This window comes from Mirounga angustirostris, unplaced genomic scaffold (assembly GCF_029215605.1).
Source record: "Mirounga angustirostris isolate CCGP_5_RB_7025 unplaced genomic scaffold, mMirAng1.0.hap1 SCAF_12, whole genome shotgun sequence".
In the NCBI taxonomy this organism is placed as follows: Eukaryota; Metazoa; Chordata; class Mammalia; order Carnivora; family Phocidae; genus Mirounga; species Mirounga angustirostris.
In genome coordinates this window covers 51,232,660-51,241,091 of record NW_026991720.1, presented here as the reverse complement: position 1 = coordinate 51,241,091, position 8,432 = coordinate 51,232,660, and the positions used below count along the sequence as shown (strand labels likewise).

The following is an 8,432-nucleotide window of genomic DNA, read 5'->3' as shown; positions in this document are numbered from 1 at the left end:
TCTAAGTCCATTAAAAAACTTTTAGAACTAGTAAGTTCAGCATGGTTACAGATACAAGACCATTACGCAAAAATAAATTGCATTTCTATACTCTAGAAATTTCTATAACTGAAAGTGAAATTAAGAAAACAATTCCAGGGGCACCTGGGTTGCTCAGTCAGTTAAGTGTCTGCCTTTGGCTCAAGTCATGATCCCAGGATCCTGGGACTGGGCCTCGTGTCCGGGTTTCTGCTCAGCAGGGAGTCTGCTTCTCCCTCACCCTCTCCCTCTGTGCTCTCCCTTTCTCTCTCTTTCTCTCAAATAAATAAATAAAATCTAAAAAAAGTAAAAATAAAAAAAAAATTCCATTTACAATAGCATCAGAAAGAATGAAATAATTAGGAAAAATTTAACAAAAGAAACATAAGACTTGTACACTAAAACTACAAAACATTGGTGAAAGAAAGTAGGAAGACCAAAATAAAGTGAAAGTAATGTTAATGGATTGGAAGACAATACTGGCAAGTTGGAGATACTCCCCAATCATCTAAAGATTCAACACAATCTCTATCAAAATCTGTGCATCTATATTTACAGAAATTGACAAGCTGATCCTAAAATTCATATGGAAATGAAATAGACCCAGAATAACCAAAACAAATAAAAAAAATCCAATTTTTCTAGGAATACACTCCTAATTTCAAAACTTACTCTAAAGCAATAGTAATCAAGATGGTGTGGGTGCTAGCATAAGGATAGAATATAGATCCATGGAATAGGATTGAGAGTTTCTATTATAAATTTCATAATGGTCAGCTGGTTTTTGACAAGTGTATTAGGACAATTTACTAAGGAAAGAAGTCTTTTCAACAAATGATGCTGAGACAACTGGATATGTAAAAGAATGAAGTTGCACCCCTATCTCATACTACATGTAAAAATGAACTCAAAATGGTTCACAGACCTGATGTAAAGCAATAAAACTTTAAAACTATAAAACTCTTGGAAGAAGACATAGGTGTAAATCTCTGTGATCTTGGGTTAGACAAAGTTTTCTGAAATAGGATGCCAAAAGCACAAGAGAAGAAAAATTAGATATATTGGAATTTATTAAATTACAAATTTTTGTGCTTCAAAGGACACTATTAAGAAAGTAAAAAGACAATCTACAGAATGGGAAAAGTAGTTTCAATTCCTATATTTTCTAGAGGACTTGTATTTAGTATAAAGAACTCTTATAACTCAATAATAAAAAACAAACCAATGTAAAAATGGGTAAAGGGTCTGAATAGACATTTCTCCAAAGAAGATATGCAAATGGCCAATAAGCACATGAGAAAATAGTCAATGTCATTAATCATTAGAGAAATGCAAATCAAACTATAATGAGATACTACTTCATACCCCCTAGGAGGGCTAGAATTGAAAAGTCAGATGACAACTGTTGAGGAGGACTGGTAGAAACTGGTAATGCTGGTGGAAATGTATAATGGCACAGTTGCTTTGAGAAACAGTTTGACAATTCCTCTAAATGTTATACGTGGAGTTACCTTACAGCCTGGCGAGTTAACTCTAGCTAATGACCTAATAGTCATGAAAAGTTATGTTCACACAAAAACCTCATACATGAACATTCATGGCAGCATATTTATAATAGCCAAAAAGTTGAAACAATCCAAGTATCCATCTACTGATGAAAAAATAAACATAATGGTTGTGTATCCATATGATGGAATGTTACTTAGCAATAAAAAGGAATGAAATACTAAAACATGCCACAACATGGATGAACCTTAAAAACATTAAAGTGTAATGTCAGAAGTCAGTCACAAAAGACTGCATACTGTATGATTTCATTTATCTGAACATTTCATTTCTGGGTATTATGGAATGTCCAAAATAGGTAAATTTATCAAGATAGAAAGTAGATTAGGGATTGCCTGGGGATGGGGAGTAGTAGGAGAGGGTATGACTGCTGATGGGTATGGTGTCCTTTTTGGTGTGATGGAAATATTCTCTAATTAGATAGTGGTGATGGTTTCACAACTCTGGATATATGAAAAACACTGAATTATTCACTTTTTAAAAAGGTTGAATTTTGTTGTGTGTGAATTATACCTCAAAAAACTATCCTATAATAAAAAAAATGCATGTATGTGTTCATGCAGACTGTATTTGAGTGTCTCCTGATTTTCAGGCATCTTAATAATTCCATGTGCATGACTCACCAGAATCTTGCTCCTGATTTGTAATTTCGATCCTAAATCTGCATGAGAATCATCTGGTTATCTTTTTAAAAGTTTCCCAGTGTCTGTACTCAGAGATTCTGCTTCAGTGTTTCAGAGATAGGACTGAAGAATCTATGTTTATAACAAGTTCCCTTAAGTATCTCTGATGCATCTACTGGGGAGGACCACATTTAAAACCAGTGCTCTGGGAGAATGAAGTCTCAGTTTTACCAGCCATATTTTTATTTATTTCCTTCTCATCTTCTTAAAGGGAATTTTACTTTCTGAATTGAATGTGTATAGATAAAAATGATTTTATTTTAATCTATTTTAAAATGATTTATTAATTTTTTTCATGTTTCTCCTGCCTTTGATCAGGTCTTTATTCAAAATTAGCTGCCCATAGTGATTTGACATTTATGGAGTAAACAAAGTTTATGCAGCAGGCTTCTTTTTTTCTGTGATGGTTTTTTTTTTCTTTCCTGCAGGCTTCTTCTCAGCTGCTGGTTTCTTGGTAGCTGCAGCCTTTTTTCTCACCAAACATTTCTTTGGCTTCTGAACACAAACAACCTTCTTTCCTTTCTTCACTCCCACAGCTTCTTGCCTGGATCCCCCTTCTTATCTCGTTTGGCTTCTAAGGCTGCCACTGTCTTATCCATCTGGAACTTGTGATTCTTGGTCTGGCAAAGAATGGTGTTCCAGTGCATGGTCTTTGCATGTGGGTTTAGCTTCAACATGATTGTCAGGTTTTTCAGTGGATTCTTCTTTAGGACTCTGCGATGACTCTTCTTGCATGGTGCTCAGAGGGCTTTTTGGATCTCTGAGCTTTTCAAGGTTCTGCTAAGTTCTGTATTAAGCATCTTGTGCATGGGAAGGTTGTAGTTACTCTTGAGGGAGGCAGCCTTATGTCAAGTGCCATACGGATCATCTAACTTGAGGAAAGCTCTTTCAGTCCAAACTCAGAAAAGTCCCACATGCCCACCAGGAGCAAGTTTCAAAATGTCCAGTTTGCTTATATTAAGTAGATTAATTCCAGGGATGTTTCTGAAGGTCTTGGTGATACCATTGCCTCATTATAGATGATGCAGGGTCCCCTTTGCTGAGTACGATGACTGTTTCTCATTTTGCCCTTGCCAGCTCTCATTTGCAGAGAGGCGTAGATCTTTTTTATATTATCCCAGGTTGTAGGTTTCTTTCTTTCTTTCTTCCTTCCTTTCCTTTCCTTTCCTTTCCTTTCCTTTCCTTTCCTTTCCTTTCCTTTCCTTTCCTTTCTTTCTTTTCTTTTTTCTTTCATAGTTTAACAAAAGTTTATTTCTCATTCCTATAAAGTCCATGATAGGGCTGTGGGATTCTACAGAACAGCTGCTCTCTGTGTAGGGGGCTCAGCATTCCAAACTCCTTTGAGTTTCTGGCACCTTTTTCAGTCTTCCATGACTGAGGCAGGAAAAACACTAGAGCCTTGCACCAACAAATAAAGGCTTCAGCCCAGCAGGCTTTAAGTTTCTTAAGAAGCAAAACAACCTTCTTGGTCTTCTTTTTCTTTCTTTTTTTTTTTTTTTAAGATTTATTTATTTATTTTAGAGAGAGAGAGCGAGTGAGCACACATGTGTGGGGAGGGGAAGGGGCAGAGAGATAGGGAGAGAGAGAAGCAGACTTCCCACTGAGTGTGGAGCCGGGGCCCAGTCCCACAACCCTGAGATCATGACCTGAGCCAAAATCAAGAGTTGGACGCTCAACCAACTGAGCCACCCCGGCACCCCCTCCTTGGTCCTCTTGTAGCCTTTAGCTTTATCTTCAACCACAAAGGAAGTTCAGGAACTTTAGACATGACCTTTGCTGGTAAGGCTGAGGCAGCCAGGGCAGAGCGGAGGATATATCTCTTGTGTTGTGTTCACTCTGCAGCGCTAATGGCTCCAGGTTTTGGTTGGTGCAAATGTCCGGCCCCCCATGACACATATTTCCTAAAGCACCCTGGCCAGATCAGTGAGTCCTACCGCCTCGAACTCTGGGAATTCAAGCCACGGTTCTGCCAGTACCCCAAGACTCGGCCCTGGTTTGATGACTGGCTAATTCACTGACAGCATAGGGCTGTATGTTGTTTTTACACAAGCTGGTGAACAAAGTTCACAACATTAGGTCGAATAGGAGCCTTGAACCCGGCAGGCAAAGTAACATTTTTGCCAAATGACTCCCCCTTTTTGTAGTATATTGATATCAACTGATGAGCGTATGCCATGGCGGGGAGAAGAGAGGACCATGCTCCTTTCAGTCCTGTGGCTCTTTTAGGGAAAAAAGAAAAATGTTTTAGAATATTTATTAGATTTATGAAGAAATAGCCTATTTCTTAGTTCTAAATGGATTGAAGAAATCACAAAGGATGAGACTGACAGATTAGAATATATAAACATAAACATAATGAAAATGGTAAAGGATGGTAGCTGATGAGAAAAACTTGCCTGAGTTTAGGAGATAGTGGGTTAATAGTTATAACCCATAAAGTGATTATTCAAATTCATAAAAAATTATTAAGATTCCAGTAGGTGAATACAGAAATAAATATGTAAAAATTTTTCAAAAATAAAAGAAGTGCAAATTAACCTCTGGATTATATTTTTATGCTTAGTAAAGCAGCAAAATACTAAAATGGCTAGGTCCCATGGTTGTGGTTAAATTGGTGTTGGTTTTCATTTATGAAAACCGTGTGAAGTTGGTATACAGTAGTTTGATAATGTCTCATGAGCCATAAAAATGATTATCTCCTTTGATCCCAGTGATATCACTCTTAAAAAATTTGTCTTTGGGCGTGGCTGGGTGGCTCAGTCATTAAGCATCTGCCTTCGGTTCAGGTCACGATCCCAGGGTCCTGGGATCAAGCCCGGCATCGGGCTCCCTGCTCAGCGAGAAGCCTGCTTCTCCCTCTCCCCCTGCTTGTGTTCCCTCTCTCCTGTCTCTCTCTCTCTGTCAAATAAATAAATAAAATCTTAAAAAAAAATTTGCCTTTGAAACATGTTTTAACAGAAACAAAAATAGGCACTTGTAGATGTTAAATTGGAAATTGAATAAATGTAGAACAAATGACTCCTTTAATAATTCATTGTATGTCAATATTATAGAGTGTTACACAAGCTGAATTATGAAGACATACATTATGCTCATTTACACAAGGAAACACTACCTAAAAATGTGTTTGTGCTATAAATAACAGTGATGGAACATTTTTAAAAATCCTTAATTTTTTCAACATTTTATTATGAAAATTTACCAACATACAGCAAAGATAAAAGAATTTTCCAGTGAATATCCATATATTACTACTTAAATTCTGCCACTAACCTGTTGTTACACTTTGCCATATTTTAAAAATTATTTTTCATGAAAAATTTAACACTTCCCTCAGTTATCAAGTAATAATAATTTCTTGAGAGATGCTTATTTTTGATTAACAGAGGCATAACTTCTAAATTTCCATTAAAAGGTTTAGAACAGTGTCTTGTAAGTTTGTGTATGGCCACCAGGTGTAGCTCTGGACCCACAGCATCCTGGGATAAGCATCTGCAAGGAAGGGTTTTAGTGAAGGTGACTTTCAAATGCCAATCAGACTTGTTTATTCGGTAAAGGTACAGTATATCTCTTTTTCATTAAGATCTAAAGTAATTTAGGTTATATATTTATTTTATTGTTCAGAAAGCCTTTGCAACAATTTCTTTTGCCTGGAACTTGACTTTCTGACTCCACAGCATCCAGGTCAAAAGTTTTGGGTTATGCTGCAAGTATGTTTATATTATCACCTATTTGAAATTATTATTTTAAGAAGGTTAAAATTAGTTATGGAAATGGAAATATCCATATTTTTTTGTGCAATGAAAACTCATCACAACTATAATTTTTCTTTAGTGTGATTTATGTTTTTATCCCTTTAAACATAAACTCCATGAAGTTTGGGACTATACCTAGCACAGTGACAGGCATTCAGTAATATTTGTTAAATAGATACACATAAAGAATAATTTGAATCATTTTTCTGAAGGCTGTTTTGTAGGAATTAATAAATCTATTCTTTAAGAAGTGTGATTGTTCGATTTTTATTTTCTTTTAATAAAGGATAAAAGGGTTAACTTTAAATATTCTTCATAGTTTAAAATTGGCTCCTAGATGAAAATATTTTTCTGTTTTTAATGGAAAAAAGAATATTGTCTTTTTTTTTTTTTAAAGATTTATTTATCTGCAGAGAGAGAGAGAGAGGGAGAGTACAAGCAGGGGAAGTGGCAGGCAGAGGGAGAAGCAGGCTCCTTGCTAAGGAAGGAGCCCGATGTGGGACTCAATCCCAGGACCCTGAGATCATGACCTGAGCCGAAGGCAGATGCTTAACCATCTGAGCCACCCAGGCGCCCCAGAATATTGTCATTTTTAAAGGACAGTAGAGCCTAACTATGTTGAAATACATTTTAACCAAAAAATACTCTTCTTTTTCTTCCCCTTAAAGGAATCCTCAATTTCTCTCTATGTTAGACGTCATCAACTATCAATTTGTTTCTACATACTAGAGAATAAAATCATTGAGGCAAGAGTCTAATAGTATATAAATAAAATCTTAAAAAAAAATAATATAAAATGGGCGCCTGGGTGCCTCAGTCGGTTGAGCGACTGCCTTCGACTCAGGTCATGATCCTAGAGTCCTGGGATCGAGTCCCACGTCGGGCTCCCTGCTCAGCGAGGAGCCTGCTTCTCCCTCTGACCCTCCCCCCTCTCATGCTCTCTCTATCTCATTCTCTCTCTCAAATAAATAAATAAAATCTTAAAAAAAAATATAAGAATCTAATAGTATAGCCAAATATATTAAACTGTCTACTGGAATAACCAGGGGGAAGGATTTTTCAATTTAAAGTCTTTTTTTCTTTTTTTTAAGGAGAGAATATTTGATAAGCTATCTACAAAACATAGTAGTTTTTTTTTTTTTTCATAAAATGAGGCTATTCAGAATAAAAGGTGTTGGGAGAATTTTAGTGTAAGTAGAGATGTCTTTCTTAAAGAATTTAATGTCATATTTTGGAATTTTTGATAGTAAGGTGTAAAGATTCATGGAGAATAAACATTACAGTTGTTTTTAGAAGGGTTTTTGTTTTACAGAAAGAAGGGATATTCCAAAGAAATAGGATCACAAAATTACTTAGTTCAAACATTAAATTATTGGCAAACTTTGTTTTATCACTGTATTCTGCTTTTACATGTATTCTTTCAATTGTACTTGACAAGGAAGAGTCATTATACATATAGCCTGAAGGGCTGGAGCTTTGAAGATCTTTACCATTCTTCATTTCCTTGAAAGGTAAATCATGTCTATATTGCATACCTGTCTTGCATACCTTCTCTCCCTTCCTTTGTCTTCTCTCTCCTCTTTCCCCGAACTCTTCTCACTGAATCTCCACCCCACACTTTAAAAAAATTTTTTTTTTTACCATTACTAGTTTGTTTAGAGAAAGATTAATTACTGCTGAGGAAATTTTACAACAGATATTTGGGCAATATAAAATATTTCTTGAACAACTTTGTACTAAGTTACAGACTTAGATGATTATCATCATGTTTTTGTAACTGTCTAAAAATATTATACAGATTAATATTTTAACATTTATTTGCTTTTACTTGAACATCATGACTCATTTTTATCTAACATCAGCTCCACTTATGATAATCAGCTGATAACTACAAATTACAATTGTATGACAAAATGTATATGAAAAATGCCAGCATAATTTTGATCATCACTATTGTACTTGCCTGAGTCATGGGTTGCATCATCTTCTGCAATCTGATTTATGATTCAGTAAATTTTATTTCCACTATATCTTTTCAGTCCCCACATAAGCCTAAGTCATAGCAGATAAATATGTGATTACAATTTGCTATAGTAGGAAAACCTAGATAATTTCTTTTGGGCTGTTATAAGAATTTTCAGCTTTTTCTTTAACAATAAACTTTATGCCCTGCTAAATGACATGTTCTTTTTTTTCTGTTTCATAGTGCTTAGAGGTTATTTTAAATTTGATTTTTTACTAATTAATAAGCTTGGTAAAATTATTTCATTTTATTTTTCCAAGTTGGGAAGGTATGTGGTTTGTTCTTTCATGACTATAGCACATGTGTAGTAAAAATCTAAGCCAGAGTAGCCATAGATAACTTCAATGTTGTGAGGGAAGAAAACTTACCCCTTCTTTTCTTTTAGGT

General features: G+C 35.4%; 1 pseudogene; it reads right to left on the bottom strand.

The window, feature by feature from the left end:
* Positions 1 to 2,642: 2,642 nt before the first annotated feature.
* LOC123835966 (large ribosomal subunit protein uL4-like) lies at positions 2,643 to 4,479 on the bottom strand (annotated as a pseudogene).
* Positions 4,480 to 8,432: the final 3,953 nt, after the last annotated feature.